The following is a 17,791-nucleotide window of genomic DNA, read 5'->3' as shown; positions in this document are numbered from 1 at the left end:
TGTAGGCTCTACATAAACAAAGAGTCTGTTTATACCTACATGTAAATTATAGCTTGAGACCTAACTGATGGACTGATTTATTCTGGAAAAATTCTACCACTGGGCACTAACAGATGTGGTGAAAAATAAACCCAAAACACACTTTACTGGAAGAAGCAGCGCAATACTTTGACCTGGCTCTGCAGCATTTGTATAGATCAGGTGATTAAGTGGGGCTTCTTGGTGTTTTTATCTAAAGTCAGCTGAATCAGCTATTTCAGGGGTTTTCAACTTGGGATGGCCTCAGGGGGTACTCAGCACTCCCATCCATCAGCTGTGGGTGCCCCCCCACCAACTGGCTGCCGGGGGTCCCCCCCACCAACTGGCTGCCGGGGGACTCCTGGCTTCTCAACCGGCTGCTGGGGGTACACTGACCTAAAAAGGTTGAAACCCCCTGAGCTATTAGATAAAAGCACCAAAAAAGACCCACTAAAGTACCTGATCCATACAGATGCTGAGCAAGCTGGGTCCAGCTAATACAATACCTCTTCTGGGCATGTGCTGTGCCTAGTGCAGGAATGCACAGAATTTAATGAAAAGTGCCTTTTTTTATATATATATATGTTTGTAAGCAACCACTAAGTCTATCCAAACTATTTTTCAATTAGGATGGTAATTTTGTGTTCTCATGTTTCCTGGGTACACATTTCTCTGAAAAACTAGCAGACATGTTTGATAAATATCAAAGAGTGAAGTAATAGTTACATAGGTGGATCCAGGATTTAATAAAGGGGGATGTGGCACCCTGCCCTTTAGACCATGGGGAGGGTTGGGGGAGGGCGGTGTTGGGTGCAAGGCAGGGCAAAAGCCTCTAGGTCAGCCACAGACCCTGGGGTGCCAGGCAAGGAGCAGGTGCACAAAGATGACCTGACTGCTGCCACTGTACCCAGCTTTCCTGGCCATGGGGGAGAGCCCAGAGCTGTTCCTACTCTATTCCAGATGGAGACTGCAAAAATCAGCTGCATAGGGTGATGGACTTGGCTGGGGATTATGGCAGCAGTGAGTGGGCTCCTCCTTCCAGCACCTATAGGCTCTTTGCCCATGCTATTCTCACAGGTGTTGCTCTGTTGGCTGGGATCAGGCACTGGAAAGAAGAACCTGTGTGCCCACCAGTACCATTCCTGCCTGAGCCTGGCACCCACAGAGCTGGTCCCTGAAGCCTGTGGGTCGAGTATGGTAGGACCAGCTCTGGAGCTGCCCACTATGCTTGCACCAGCTGGGAACAGCAGTGGTTGGGAGGTGTAACAGCATCATTGCATACCCACCCAGATCCACCCCTCATCATCCTTAAAGGGCTCCCAATAATGCTAAGATGCTTATACAACTTAGCAGTATTTTAAACATTTGGCCTGGCACAGACTTAAAATTTTATTATAAATGGTTCAAATGTTAGAAAGAACAGACAAAGGCAAAACTCTTCCCTCCCAGCCCCAGTGTTAAAATGACCTGCTGACCTTTCCTTTGAACAGGTCTGATATCCCTGTGCTCTAGAGCAGTGGTCTCCAAACTTCTTTGATCGCGCACCCCTATCTATATAAATAGAAGTTCTAATATTTTCTTCCTGCACCCCATTGGATCACCTTGTGCGCACCCCACTTTGGAGACCACTGCTCTAGAGGAGGTACTTGAAATTTACCAAATGGTTTAGTCTGTGGTGCCTCAGAGACATTAAAGGAAAGGCTCAAAGAGATCTGATTGATTAAGCGTGTGGCCAGGTCACTACTTAAGATGTGATTAACTGGTTAATCATGTCTTAAGTGTAACATCTGTCAGGAGCCTGTGGGCAAAGGCTGAATCTCTTGCCTTGCCTGTGAAAAATCCATCCTATTTAGCTGGTATGTGCCTTGGAAAATGTTGCTGTTCGCACATGCACAGCAGTCTCTAAAGTGCCACCCTGCCCTACCATCTACCTGACCACAGATTAACACAGCTAACCACCTGATACTTGGTAGAGATTTGCCAAAATTTAGTAGCACAATTCTCAAGAGTCTGGGGCCACTGAGCCTGCCCAAGCTGATCAGCTAGTGTCAGATAAACATTTGTCACAACTACAGAGAAGTTAAGCACTCGGTTAAAGGTGTATCAGACTCTCCCTGAAGGCCAGGGTCAGGCTAGGCTTTGATTTATGACTAAGAAATCAGGCCCTGTGATGTGAATGACCCCTTTCTCCTCATGTTCTTGACAATCCTATCCCTGCTGGCACTCAGAAAGCATGGAAGAAAAAAGGTCTCCCATTCAAATACAGAAAAGATAAAAGCCAGACCAGGGAGGAGAAAAAGGAGGGGGCAGGAAGCAAGCAAGCAGATTGAAACACAGCGTCAAGCTAGACTGGGACTGAATGGGAGCAGGAGATGGAAGCAATGACCAGGCAGGGTATGATGAGAGAGACTGGAAGCTAATGCAAGGTGCTGGGAGAAGATGGGTAGGTGCTCAGAATAGCTAGGCAAACAAAGAACCGGACAAAAAAACCCAAAGCAGGGAAATTTGAGTGAGGTACATTGGGTGGATAGGAAAAGACTGATAGGGTGAGGAGGAATTGGGACTGCCTGAGCAAGGAGACTGAAAGAGAAGCTTGAGAACCATCACTTTGTTTAACACAGATGTAAGAGTACGGTACTGAAGGGTTGTGTTTTCTATAAAGCCATTCTCAGCAGAATTTTACAACAGTTCTTTTAAAGACATACTCCAGAAAATGGCCAAGAGTTTCTTGTGAAAAACACTTAACATTGTACTTAAAATAATAGATTCAGCAGCAAATCTCCACTTTGAAAAATAGTGCGATCTGATGGCCTAACATTCGTCCAAACACAATACGGCAGAACCTTTAATTATGAACCAATTTTAGGTTATAATTATAAACTAGAATTTCATGTATATATTACTTTGACTTCAGTTCCAGTTAAAGAAAAACATAATTTTACCAAGAAAATGTTGAAGGGGGAGATGGTCTACACTTGGAATATTAATCTTCCAAGATAAAATCTATAAAAACTTCTGTGTAGCCCTTATTAATAACTAAGATTGTCACAGAAAAAATGATAAAGGACAGAAAACAGTCACCAGAATATTTTACACAGAACAGACCCCCTCCCCCCATCTCACATATTACAGTCCTTGTCCTTAAGGAAAACCTATACGACACCTTCAGGAAATAGACCTGGGAACGAAAACGTATAACTTAACACTGAAAATAACATATCATTAAAAACCATGGTTTTAATCATTGACAACAACAAAGGTTTTATGCTCATTAGTATTTACTCTAGTACAGCGGTTCTCAACCTTTTGCACTTTAAGTCACACCACCCACTTTGTCAAAAAACCCTGGTCCCATGATAAAAATAAAACCCCACAAAACTGCACTGCTCAAGATATTTGTTGATTCCTCTATTTGAAGTGCAAACAACTTTGATTTTTTCAATCAGGCAATGAGTTGAAGTCCCACCTATATGACCTTCGTGTCCCACCAGTGAGACTGCTCTGGTAGACTATAACAGGCTCTAATATAGCCTAGCATTTGTTTACATGAACGTGACCAAATTTTGGTTAAGAAAGACAGCAAGGGAATGCCCGAGGTTGGGATACTTTTAGAAAGTTCCAGAGCAGCAGGTTAAAAGGGGTACGCTAAAGGTTGTTCAGAACATATTTACTTCTATGTCAGTTAGGCCTGGTTTAGGACAACACATTTAAACAGGGGATAAAATAGGCACATAAATATTAAATTAGAGCAGAACTTATTAAAAACATTTTTAAAATATGGACTTATTAAATGTAGCAAGTCCAGGTAACAGAATATAAAAACCTGGGTTCCCTCAGAGTCCTTGCTCTTCAGCCTTGAACTGTGGTTCTTGCTGAACAGCTTGTCTGCACATGAAGATAATCACTCTTTTAAAATTTAAATTTGAAACCTAGGTTCTTTTGCCCAACAGGCTGGCCATACATTAGAATCTTTTTAATACTTCAGAACTTAAATTAATTTTAAATTATTTCAGAAGTTAAGCTTATTTCTTTAGATCAGGTATGGGCATAATATCAACTGATCCTATCCAGCCCACTGGCCGCTGCCAGGAGCCTGAGGAGGAAGGGCTGTGCCCCATGCTGCTCCGTTCTGCTGTGGCAGGGGCCAGGCGACACAGTACACAGACAACACAGCCTCCTCCCCACCTCCCCTGTCCCTCCATCCATCCCTCCCACCCGGCTTCCTGGTGGTGGTGTGACTGCGCAGCTCTGGCACGGCAGCTGGGCTTGCATGCGACAGGGTTCATGCCAAGTAGCCAAATAGCCATCCTGCCTGCCCACCGAAATGAGCTGGTGCCACTAATCCATGCTGGGCATGGTGAGGAAGGAAGGGGAACTCGGCCTGGCGCAGTCACTCCCAACATTCCCAGTGCGATGCAGTAGTTCATCATGGTGGGCAGGCAGGCAGAACGGCTACTCTATGCACTGTATCATGCCCCATCCTGTGCAGGCCCAGCTGCCAGAAACCACAATACCAGGACTGCACAGAGCCAACAAGAAACCAGGGTGGGGAGGAGGGAATGGGGACAAGTAAGGGAGTCTGTGTGTTGCATGGCTCAGCCAGCCCTGGATGCAGCACAGTGGAGCAGCATAGGGCCCAGCTCTCCTAGTGGTGCCCGGTGGTCTGGATAGGATCAACTGCCACCCCCAGACAGCTCACTAAAACTCCTTAAGTGGTGCTCTGGCTCAAATAATTGCCCATCTCTGCTTTAGATGACTACACATTTTATGAAATTTAATCATTTACTTGATATGCACTACCCAGGCTGTTGGCTATTTACATCTCATGTACATTTCATTATTATATTTGCTATTAAAATGTATTTAAATTTATGTTTGCATTTACTTTTAATAGGACTGATTTTTCAAATATTTCTTGGGTTCCCAGAATGGTGCTGGGAGGGAGGGGGGGAAAGAAGGATGGACATGACATGTTCAACACTGTCCCCCCTCTGCTGCCTTCCTTGTATTCCACAGGTAATAATCCTCAGCCCTTTTGGAAAACCTCATTTTTACATAATCAGGTAAATTCGTTTGAACTGTTCTGTGTCTGCGAGTGCTTCTAATAATTTCTCTTTGCTTTATAAAGTTTACTGTCCTCTTCCCCTTTAAGTGATCACTCATCTGCATGACACAGTTAAATAAAAGTGGTTAGTCTACTAGTATTTAGTTTAGGTTATATCTGCTTCTACCTAGACTTAAGGAAGGACATTTTGTGCCTGAAAGCTTGTCTAATATCCCTCTCAACTATACAGTCGTTTCAATTAGGGAAAAGCAAGGCTTGTTATTTCTAATACTTCAACCAATTAGAGTACTTTGGTTGTTACCCAAAAATAAAGACTGATTATAGTACATCTGATGTTTCAGGTACAGATATGGTATAAACACTAGTTAGAACAAAAAGACAGCTTGCTGTCATCCGCTCTGTTGGTGAAGAGCTTACTGGGGCCCTGTCCCATACCTGCAGCTCCTGAGTTTTAGTACAGTACAAAATAATGACCACTTACAGCTGGAGGCAATGTTTTTTTAAAATTATAATATGTGTACACAGAGTGTTCAGCCACAGCTCATTTTTATGTTGTGATTTTGAAAGTGCTCAAAAATAGGAAATTATATTGCACAAGGAGCATTTTCCACTTGTTTGATGAAAGTTTTAAGGGGTCATCATAAGGAAAACATTCAGCTGTAGTAGAAATGCATCTCTGCCCTTCAGGATCAGATTGTTAGAAGATGCACAGTTCAGTGCTCCAGTGGTACTGGGAGGCAGGAGACAATGGAGAAGATTATGCCTTTAATTTGACTGCTCTATCCTAATGCAGTACTCTGCATCTGCCCTTACTGAATTTCATTTGATTTTAGACCATTGTTTCAGTGTACCAAAATCATTGATCCTAATCGAGGAATTCAAATCTTACCCTCTTGTTTGCAACCCCACCTATCTTGATGTCACCCACAAATTTAAATATACTCTCAATTCTAGCCTCCAAGTAATTAAAATAGTACCAGATATAGAGCAAGCTTGAATATTTGACACCTTTCACTAGTTTGACAAGCCCTTAAGCCGCATTATTTAACTAGTTATATAGCTGAATAACAGTTTGATTTAGACTGTATCTTTCTTTCACTGGTAAGCAAAGGAAATACATGAAGGATAGTGCCAAAGCCTTGCTAATGTCTGTGCGCATTCTACAACATCTTCACCCCTCAATTTAAATGCACTAGAGCAGGGGTGTCAAAGTAATCTGGCCCCACAGGCCAGATGAGGAGCTCAGCATTGGTCGACAGGCAGGATCAGACACAGATATCTGACCCTGCAGGCAGCATGTGCACCAGCTCCAGCCCTACATGCAGAATAAGGGGCTGGTTTAGGGAGTGTTGCACACAGGGCTGGTCTACAGCCTGATACAGGCCATCCCCAGATCTAGCATGCAGGGCTGGTCCAGTGTAGTGCCATGTGCAGCACCTTGCGCAGCACATAGGGCTGGCATCTACTGTATGTGGTGCACAGGGCCAGTCTGAGACCTACAGGCAGCACTGCGGGCTGGATGATAGGGCTCCATGGGCTGGATCTTTGATACCTGTGCGCTAGAGACAGAAAATTTCATGCCCTGACTGTACAGAGTTTCTACTACTGAACTTCTTAAGAAAAGGCAAAAACCTACCTTTATTAGAAATGAAGGCCTACATTCAAAAGAGGATGTTTGCCTTTTAATCTGAATTTGCCAAGACGCACATTAGAGCAAAGGTACATATAGTCCCACTTAAGGTCTGTGTGCAGGTGAAATCCTGGGCATTTAGCGCTTTGGCAAGAATGGAACTAGATATTTGAAAACCTTGCTATTGTCGTACATCCACCACTTTGAGCAAGAGGTATGTCAGCATGCAAATCCTGCCTGAAGACTTTTGGGGGCTCATAACCCAGACACCCCTTTATTCAAGTCCCCAAATACACCTAGCAGAGAATGACTCACCCACCTTTCACCAAACAGTTTAGTGGTTTAAGCACCTGCTTAGGCAAGGCTATATGCAGCATCACCATGATTAGGTACCTTTTTAAATCTAACTCGCTCATTACACTCAATACATTTTTCAATTTTTTTATTTTTAAAAAGTTTCATTATAGGCAGGAAGTTTAAACCTCTTCTTGTTACTTGCAGAATACTTCAAGTTTCTCATTTTCACTCCGCAATAATCCTTTTACTTATTCGTATTGGTTGATGAATTTTATCTGCATTATTAAAAGGTATCAGTTCTTACTGTTTGTGAGAAAGCATTAGTGATTTACACACATAATGCAACTATCACATGGCACAATACGATTAGCTAACATAGCTATCTACATGCACACATGCCTTCACTATCATCCAGATTGATCAACAGTGTATGTATTAGCTCAGATGTTTTTAAGGATGGGGGGGGAGGCAGATGTAGTCCATGGAGATTTCAGATGAGAAGCATTGTAAAATGACATCAGGTTATATCTCTTGTATTACTCCAGGGCACAGAGAAAGTCTCTGAGCTGGTGGCTACAAGGTATTCCACTGAGGTCCCCCACTGTAAAATTCAAGACTGCCCAAGACACATGCACATCTATCTAGTCCTTTCCTTAGTAAGCATCACCGTGTCTGAACTATTCTTACTTTCTAGTGGCATACGTGAACAATAAGTTGTGACACAAGACAAAATTTTCAGAGGTAAAAGCGTACCTAGAAATAAGTTTCAGAATGGTTCAAAACTATGCTGAAGACGTGACCCAATTCACACGGTATGTCCAGACAAAGGACTGGTTGCAGTGTTACCAATCTTAATTATGGACTGAGTAGACACTCTCTAGATATTCTCCAAGCTCTGCCAACCACACCTGAAATCATGACTGAACAGACAAAAGTCCTCTCTCTCTCCCTTGGAGACTGAGGTGATCATTATCAGTAGTAGTGCTGGACTTACTGCTACTGCCCAGACTTAAGGTCTATTACTGCACGGCTAAAGATAAAATGACAGTGAATGTGTGCAAATGCACAGTCATTTAGAGTTTACAACTTTTCTAAGCTCCACTTCTTTATCCAGACAAGTATTCAAGTAACTGGTACTTCAGTGATCCAGTTGCTGAAATTAAACTTTTTGAATGAAGGACTGACATCAAATGTCTGTATAATCTTACTTTTAACACATTAAATAAAATTAAACAACACTTTTAACAAGAAGTACAATACTATCTGAAGGCATTTGGGGATAAAAAATAAAGGTTATATCTACATGCATTCGTTTAATAAATGGATTTGAGATTGGGTATTTTTGCACTATTTTAGGTCTTCCCTATCTGCCCTCATCTATCTTGCTATGCATTTAGACCAGGGCAGGCAACGTTTCTGGGCAGAGTGTGAAAAACACCGGCAACCACAACTTGTAAGATGCTGGTGTGACAGGGGCAGATGGCAGCAAAGCTGTAAAGGGAGTGATTCTTGTTGTCACAGCTCAGCCCCTTCTCCGCTGTCCACCTCAAGGCACATGTGCAAAGCAAAATGCCTGTGCGTACCACACTCTGGCACCTGTGCCAGGCATGGGCGACTGGTGCCTCCTGAGTTAGGGGGGAAACTTGCTCCCCCCCCAGCGGACAGTCAGCAACAGTCAAGAGACCACAGCAGACTCATTTTATTGCAACTTCCTACTGCAGTAACATACGATTTTAAACACAGGCTATGTATGTACAGCCAAAGTTGTAGATGGACCATATTTACTCAAATACTTGTTTCTACAAGTATGTTACCAAGAAGAATAAGGTCAGGGAAAGTGTGGGTCCCTTATTGAATGGGGGAGGCAACCTACTGACAGGTGATGAAGAAAAGGCTGAAGTGCTCAATGCTTTTTTTACCTTAGTTTTCACAGGCAAGGACAGTTCCCAGACTACTGCACCAGGCATCACAGTTTGGGGAGAAAGTGAGCAGCCCTCAATGGTGAAAGAACAGGTTAGGGACTATTTAGAAAAGCTGGATGTGTACAGATCCATCGGGTTGGAGGTAATGCATCTGAGGGTGATGAGGGAGCTGGCTCATGTGATTGCAGAACCGCTGGCTGTTATCTTTAAAAAAAAATGACAGCGATCAGAGATAGTCCTGGATGAATGGAAAAGGGCAAATGTTGTGCCCATCTTTAAGAAAGGGAAGAAGGAGGATCCAGGGAACTATAGACCTGTCAGCTGCACCTCAGGCCCCAGAAAAATCATGAAGCATATTCTCACAGAATCCATTTCTAAGCACTTGGAGGAGAAGGTGATTAGGAACAGTCAGTACGGATTCACCGAGGGCAAGCAAGTCATGCCTGACCAACCCAACTACCTTCTACAATGAGATAACTGACACTGTGGATGTGGGGAAAGCAGTAGACATAATCAGAGTTGTCCCTAGAGGGGGGAGAGAAGCGTGGCAAGTCTGCACTGCTGCCAGCTTTATGTCCAGCCACTTGGCACCCTCCACCCCTCCCTGCTGAATCTGGTGCGTTTGGTTGCTTGCCACCCCCATCCCCGCCACTGCTCAATCCACCGCCAACTTCCTCACATTTGGGGGTGGGGCCCTGCACAGGCCAATTTGCCGGGAGCCCCATACCCCACTTGGGTAATCTCTGGACATAATACACCTTGACTTTAGCAAGGCTTTTGATACCATCACCCACAGCATTCTTGCAAGCAAGCTGAGGAAGTATGGGTTGGATGAATAGACCATAAGGTGGATAAAAAGCTGGCTGGATTGTCGGGCTCAAAGGGTAGTAATCAATGGCTCAATGTCTAGCTGGCAGTTAGTATCAAATGGAGTGCCCCTGGGGTTGGTTTTGTTCAATATCTTCATTAATGATCTGGAAGATGGGATGGAGTGCACCCTCAGCAAGTTTATGGATGACACCAAGCTGAGGGGTGTAATAGATACACTGGAGGGTAGGGTTAGGATTCAGAGACCTCAACAAATTGGAGGATTGGACCAAAAGGAATCTCATGAGGTTGAACAAGGACATGCACAAAGTCCTGCACCTGGGATGGAACAATCCCATGCACCAGTACAGGCTGGGGGCTGACTGGCTGGGCAGCAGCTCTGCAGAAAAGGACCTGGGGGTTACAGCGGACAAGAAGGTGGATATGAGCCAACAGTGTGCCCTTGTTGCCAGGAAGGCTAATGGCATACTGGGCTGCATTGTTAGAAGTGTTGCCAGCAGAGACTGCAGGGGAAGAGATTATTCCACTCTATTCTGCACTGGTGAGGCCACATCTGGAGTTCTGTATCCAGTTTTGCCTCCCCTCTCCTCCCCCCACACTATAGAAAGGATGTGGACAAGGTGAAGTGAGTCCAGCAGAGGGTAATGAAAATGTTCAGGAGGTGCAGCACATGACTTGAGGCTGAGAAAACTGGGTTTATTTAGTCTGCAGAAGGGAAGACTGAGAGGGGATCTGATAGCAGCCTTTGGAACCACCCTTCAGGTAGCTGAAGAGGATGGAGCTGGACTGTTCTCAGTGGTGAGAGATGACAGAACAAGGAACAACAGTCCCAAGAGAGGTTTAGGTTGGATATTAAGAAAAACTTCCTGGCTAGGAGGGTGGTGAAACACTGGAGCAGATTACCTAGACGCAGTAGAATTTCCATCCTTGGAGGTTTTTAAGACCCATTTAGACAAAGCCATGGCTGGGATGATCTAGGTGGGGATGGTCCAGCTTTGGGCAGGGGGTTAGACCAGATTTTCTATGATTCTATGAACAGAAGATTACCCTGCCTATAAAATGAATCCCCAATTATTAGATTATATACATGGAAAATTTATAAATTTGTTGTAATTTTACAGGTATAGAATCTAACTACTGGAGGTTTCCCACTGCTACGACAGGGAAAATAAATCTGGGGGGGGGATCGGATACCCTTTTGCTTTCTGCTTCCCCCCAGCTTTCTGCCTTGGCAGCCCCTTCCCCCTCTCTTTACTGTCAGATACTGTTCTCCCTGAGCACATGGAAGTGAGGAGCAAAACTGAAAACAATAACCATGAAATTAAACATGGCTGTTACTTTTTGCATATAGTACGCATGCACTTAGAATTGGTGCATGTTACCTTTTTTATATTGCTGCAAGTTTTAGAAAATGTACTCCACACATACTTTTGAGCAGTACTTTGGCACCTAATATCAATTTATATGCAGCACAAGATAGATTAGTCCAAAGTCAAAGGCTCATGATTTATCATATGTTTCATTGAGCTGGGCCCCACCAGAGTCAACAGCATTTAAAGCCATGGTGACCCCACAGCTCACCAGTGCCCAGTATGGGTGTGTATCCCAGAACCCCGCACAAGAGCCATGTGCTAATTAGCCCCACTCATGACTGGAACTGGGTATCTTTTTGTAACATGTCCTGGGATGCTCCAAACATTTATATGCAGATGAAGCACAGGGCAACCTGGTCTGGCTTCATCTCATGGAGCAGGGGGGGGCCACACTTATCATACCCACCAGGATGAGAGACAGGACAGAGGGAGGAGCCTGGGTATGCAATGTCCTGGCTCACTATCACTTTAAAGTGTCAGCAGTGACGGGGAGCATGTTTAATTAACACTAACCATTCTTGTGGTAAGTTCCAGCAGCATGTTTGCTCAATGTGGACCAAGTGTTTTATAGGCATGCTCAGTGTTGACTGATAGCCCACCAAGCTCTCCCAGTGAGAGCACAGAGACAGAGATGTAGAGCAATCTGCCAAGGTGCCACAGAAACCATCAACCCCCTTCTATGTCTCTGCTTGTATGTCAAGGAGGTGTGGAAAAAGGTAAATCAACTCTGCAACATGGTACAGGGGTTGGATCAATGACGAGAGAGGCAGCGCTGTACAGGCATCTGACTAAACACCAGGGGAACCAGACAGCCCATTCTGATCAGTTCATGAACTGCATCAGGAGTGCCCTGTGGAAGTCTAGGAGCCTCCTGATGTACAGGCACATGAATCTCAGGGTGGCAGACTGTCTTAAAAGGGTTCTGAGTGAACTCCAGTCCTACTACAGGATATCAGTGGGAGGATAGAGAGGATGCAGCCAACGCAGCCTGGCAAAGGGACAGTGGACACAGGCTCTTCAAAGATCCCCCTAGAGGGGAAGCAGATGGTGACAGCGAAGAGTACAAGGCAACGGGCCCAGGTGAAGGTGACGATGACAGCAAGAGCAGAATCAATGGTGATGGTGAATGAACTGAGATTTTAAACCCCATAACAGGGCTAAAACAAAGAGACGGTGCGATTGGGTCAGGAAAAGGACTGAGGACGGGTGTGCGGGAGCATGGGTGCGTTTACCGTAGTGCGTGCATAAGTTTGGAATGTGGGCCAAGGTGTGTAAAGAAAAGCATGCCAGAGGGTGTATAAATGTAACTTTCTACATACATATATAGACATACATTTTCGCCAAAAAAGTGTTTTATAGACATGCTCAGTGTTGGCTGCATTTAATCAACTTCACAGTTGGTTTCTATTGCTAAGTACATGATGCTTTTAGCAACAATTTAATGATAGACAATGTCTTTAGTGAGATTTTGTTGTATGCAATTGTAAAATGAGAGGTTATTTTCCCCATGCTAATTGGGGGGGGGGACGACACCACATCTTGTTTTGAGTAAATACAGTATATCAGAAAGTAAATGAAAATTACCAAGTGGAGGTGAAGTGGGGGGGGAAAAAAATCAGACTATAAATACATAGGAAATGAAAAGAGAGAAAAAATATTTCTGAATGAATCCAAAGTAATCAGGGAAACAGTTATTTCAAGGTAGAAGGGAGTAGCTGGCACAGTTGAGTATGGTGTCCCCAAAGCAGATTCTCCCCAGACACAAGTTTCTTATTATAAAGAAAGCAATGGAAACCTAAACTGAGTATTCAGACCACACAAGATCTCTGCTGTGCAAGTCGCATCTGAAAAACAGTCAACTGCAGGAACTCTACCTACTTACGGATAATGAAAGAATGCATCTATCCTACTGATATAGACAAGCTTAAATCACAGGTTTAATTAAAATATATTTAGTTTAATTATCTGAGCATTAGGTTCTGTCCCATAGTCTCAGTGAACATGAGCCACTGAAAGATTACACAAACGGGTTGTTAAAAATAACGACAATAAACACTGTTGCTGAACAGGCTGTTGCATGTACTGAAGAAAATATTTTCCATCAGTTTGTGATTTCTTTTATGTCACCAGCACTGCTGCTAGCTCTTCTTCTGCCTGCACCAGCAGGTGTTGCCCAGACTTGGATCCTGACTCTGGAGATCTTCACCCACCATGCCAGTTTTGACTTGCAGGGTTGTACAGCATGCCTCTCTCTGACAAAGCAAGATAGGCAAAAAGTTCCACCTCTTGGGAAAGGTGTTTACTGTTACAGCCCTCAAGAAGCAAGCATGGAACAGAGATTTTCTGTCCAAAACCACTATTTTTCCATAAGCTATTTAGAGATCAATATGGCAAAGAGCCCATCAAGTTTTTAAATGCATTTGGGAAAATGTTTGTTTAGTAAGGTTGAGGAAATTAATTAAGAGTGGCTACCTTGTATCTGATTCTGACCTATGTAGAGAAACTGGCAGAAAAATCTAGAGTGGGAGGTAATTTGGATGAAGCCGATCACAAAAACTACAGATCTGATTATCCAAACAAAAGGACGGGGTAGAAAGAGTGTCTTGGGAAGATGACCTGAACAAGTGACAGAGGAGGGCATAAAAAGTTGGCAGCGACTTAAATACGTTATATTAAATGGCATAATGTAAAAACAGCATTTGCGTGAAGGCAAAATATCCTGAAATAAAAGCGCAAACATAAATGAAAAATCAATATATGGCTGCATCAGAAGTTCTTCACTGCTTTGAAAGTAAAAAAGAATCATACAACTGGAAAAAGGGCACATGACAAAGAACGAACATAAAAGAATAGCAAAACCACGTAAGGATAAAGTTAGAACACCTAAATGAGGTACAACTAGCAGAGGACATAAAACAGGTATTAAATTACATGAGGGGTAGGAGAAAAAGAAAAAGACACTCTGGAGAAAACAGATCTTTTACTTAACTGAAAAAGACTAAACAATGGATGATTTTAAGATTGAAGTATTCTGTTTCACTTTTCTGAAAACAGGTTAATTGTGATGAGATACTCAATGGGCAGTAAATAATTTTAGCAAATAAAAAGGTATGTAGATAAGTCAGCAGAGCCTAGGGAACAGAAGGATCTAGCAGAAGTACTCTCTCAACTATTAGTAATCACCCTCAAGAACTTGTGAACAAGTAAAGTCTTCAAGGATGGGAGAAGGGAAAAAGGTGTTTGTATTGTTGTTCTTAATTTTTTTTTTTAAACCATGGATCCTACGAACAGCAAACATACATACCATCATTCCCACTATCGCCCTGGAAATAATGAAACAGTCAGCTCAATCTTGAAATCCTGAAAGGTATTGGAACAAGCTCTTAAACAATTTATTAATACCTGTAGGATAAGAAGATTCAATACACAGCTAGGATGGATCTGTTGAGGACAGGTCATGTCAAAAAAATAATCTTTTTTTTTTGGCAGGACAACTGGACTAGTGCACGAGGAGAAGGAAACAGAAAATACTATTGTTTCTTACTTTCTAGAAAGGCTATTGATACTGTCCTACATGACACTGTCTTGACTTGAACTAAACTGTATTTCCTTCCCTTGCTCACGATAAGAAAAGGCATTCAGTGTTTGGGGGCAGGGAATCTCACTTCCTATTTTTCAATGGTTTATGGTCAAATGATGGAGGCATTTCAGACAGAGTCCTGCAGGGTCTGTTCTGAGCCCCGTTTTATACAGCATTTTCCATACTCACTTGGATGATGGAGTGGAGAGTACACTTGGCAAAAATTATAGATGACCTCAGGCTAGGGGCAGGGAAGTTGCAACCATTTTGGAAGTACGATAAGATTTCAAAATGACCTTGATCAATGGTCTGAAGTCACCAAGGTGAAACAAAGTCAGCACTTTAATTTCTCCTTTCTGAGATGAGTACAATTGCACAAATATGAAAAACTGAGAATATTGTCTAGCTTGCAGTACTGAAAAAACCCCCTGGTAGTTGCACCGAATTTTCAAATAATAGGAATGTACATGCAATGTTGTTAGAGAAGAGGCAAATCTTGTTCCGGGATGTATTCATGGGACAGCCATATGATTTGGGAGAGCATTACTCCCTCTATAGAAAAGTGAAGACTGATGGCAGAACTTGATAAACAGCTACTTACTGAAGTTTTATGAAAGGATGCAGAAATTAATAAGTACATGTTTTTTATTTGCCTTTTGGGTGAATGTGAGTCACATTTACAAGCTTATCTTTACAGTCATGAGTACTTTCTAACTTAAGAAAAACAAAACGGGGAAAAGAAGGAGAGAGTAAAACGAGATGAAAACCAGGATTTGTGGGTATTTACTTCTCCAACAGCTCTGCTTTTATCACAACTTCTTTGCTTAAAAGAAGCTCTTTAAGTGGCAAGAAGATATAATATAGATGTATTACTTGAAGCTACTTTCAGCTTCTGAAGTGTTAGTTTTGATGTCAACACCCACCTTCATATATCAAATACTGAAACTTAATGGGTAAATTAAGATGTGGCATCCTTTAGAATGTCCTTTGCTTTGATGTGGTTTAAATTATAAAATAAAATCCCAAACTTCAAACATCTTAGTAAGAAAGCTGCACTGAAGTGTCTGTCACCAGTCTTGTTATGCCTGTCTAAGAGTCTCAATATCCAGTTTTGTGGTGGGGGTCTTTAAAAAAAAAGTTATACTATAGCTCTTTGTTGATACCAACTGTTGCAGTCCTTATGCATTAAGACAGCCTCCGTGAGATTTCAGATGCACCAAAAAAGTTATCTGATGAGCAGCTCAAGAACTTTGCCTTCCAGAACAAATCATAATTATCAAATAAGTTCTTGTCCAGTCCAGAAGAGAAATTTACTTATTTTACTCGGATTTTACAGGATTTTTGGAAATGGGATACTTTACACCTAGTGCTTCAGTTTCTGGCCTGGAATATAAAACAATTTGTGAAAATATGTCCCTACCTCTCTCTTAATAATCAAACATCTAGCTGTGGGGACTTAGCAGCTCAGGGAACTGATAATGTATAACTGTCTTACTTAAGATCTTCTACAGTTTCCTCACCATATCATTTCAATCACTTCAAGTCCAAGATTTGGGAGAAAGAACTGAGCTACTGTAGTCTTGTAACTAAAGGGCAGATTTTGATTTCCAGGGCTGATGGGTATGAAAGCTTGGACAGTAGCTCTTGCACAAAAATGCAATACACTGGCTGGGGCAAGCCTGGGTTGTGGTGACAAGTCTGTCACAAAGATAAGCAAACTCCACTAATGGTTGCAACCTATTAGGTGTAGAGAAAGTGAAGCCTGCAACACCCAATACCAGACCCATGCAATAAAATGATAAGTCATAATGAAGGCCAGGGCAAGAGTGGATAGGATGGTGAGAGTGCTATAGAGAAGCTCTGTTAGTGGGTGCCACAAACTAGGCATTGAGTTACATAGGCCTCAACCCCCTACCACACTCAAGCCTAAAAATAATTTTGATGGCTCCTCTGAAAGGAAAATTGTTGGCAGACACCTGACACACTCATCACATGCGTCTTTCCAAGCTAAGAGAGCAAGAGAAAAAGACTGAGCTAGTGCAACTAGACAAGGCCAAAAAACTACATATACATTTCAATTAAACTTGCAACTAAAGAAAACAAACGACTAAATATACATTTCAAGCAAAACCTGTTGAAGGTATACTCAATACAGGAAAGATGTCCTGAATGTGACAAATACATGCCTTGCTAAACACACCCTCATATTTCTCAAAACAGGCATCCACTGTCTAAGGCAGGGGTCAGCAACCCATGGCACGTGTGCTGAGCACAGCACGCAAGGCCATTTTGCTTGGCACGCCACCACCAGCCTAGGCTCTAGGCAGCTTCTGCCAGCCATGAAGCCCAAACTGCTGCCAAGCAAACCAGGCTCTGTGGTTGGCAGCAGCTACCCAGGACCAGGGCCAGTTGCAGCCAGGAGGCTGCAAACATTTGCTCTGGACTCCAGCATTAGCTCCATACTGGCAGGTGCACATGCGCCTCAGAGCAGACAGTGGGTGAAGGGCCTGAGGCAGTGCAACCCCGGCCTCTTCCCTGCTGCCGGCACAGAGCTGATGACTGGGCTCTGGAGCCCGACAGCTGTTTGTAGCCAGCCTGAGCTCTGGGCAGCAGAGGCTTCACAGCCCCAGCATCAGTTCCAGGGCATTATTGGGTCAGACTCTGCTCAGTGGTCCAGGACCCCAGCTCCGTGCATCTGCTTCTGTGTGTTTGTCTGCCTCTGTCTCGTTTTGTGCATCTGTGCACGCACGTGTCCAGTTCTGGATGTTTGTGTCCATGTGTCTGTTCTGGTTCTCTGTGTTTGTGCATGTGGTTTTCTGTCCGAGTGTCTGCTTCTCTCTCTGCTCTCCTTTCTCGTTCTCTCTTTCCTCTTCCTCTTATTTGTTTCTTTTTTCTCTCTCTCATTGCAACGTGCTCAACAAAAAAAGAACACACGACGACAAAGGAAACATTTATAATTGTTGAATATACTAATATGCAGTGCCCCCCCCCAATTTGTTTTTCTGGCATGCTGGCACTCCAGCAACTTCCAAGGTAGACATTGTGGTTTGTTCAGCACTCTGGCCAAAAAACGTTGCC

General features: G+C 43.2%; 1 protein-coding gene across 5 annotated transcripts in view; it reads right to left on the bottom strand.

Annotated features, from left to right (window-relative positions):
- Positions 1-17,791, bottom strand: part of PRKAG2 (protein kinase AMP-activated non-catalytic subunit gamma 2) — a 333,890-nt gene that overhangs the window by 50,829 nt on the left and 265,270 nt on the right. The window lies entirely within an intron of this gene.

This window comes from Crocodylus siamensis, chromosome 5 (genome assembly GCF_052110815.1).
Source record: "Crocodylus siamensis isolate JL-2025a chromosome 5, ASM5211081v1, whole genome shotgun sequence".
Taxonomy (NCBI): domain Eukaryota; kingdom Metazoa; phylum Chordata; order Crocodylia; family Crocodylidae; genus Crocodylus; species Crocodylus siamensis.
The sequence above is the reverse complement of the archived record's forward strand: the minus strand, read 5'-3'. Positions and strand labels throughout refer to the sequence as shown.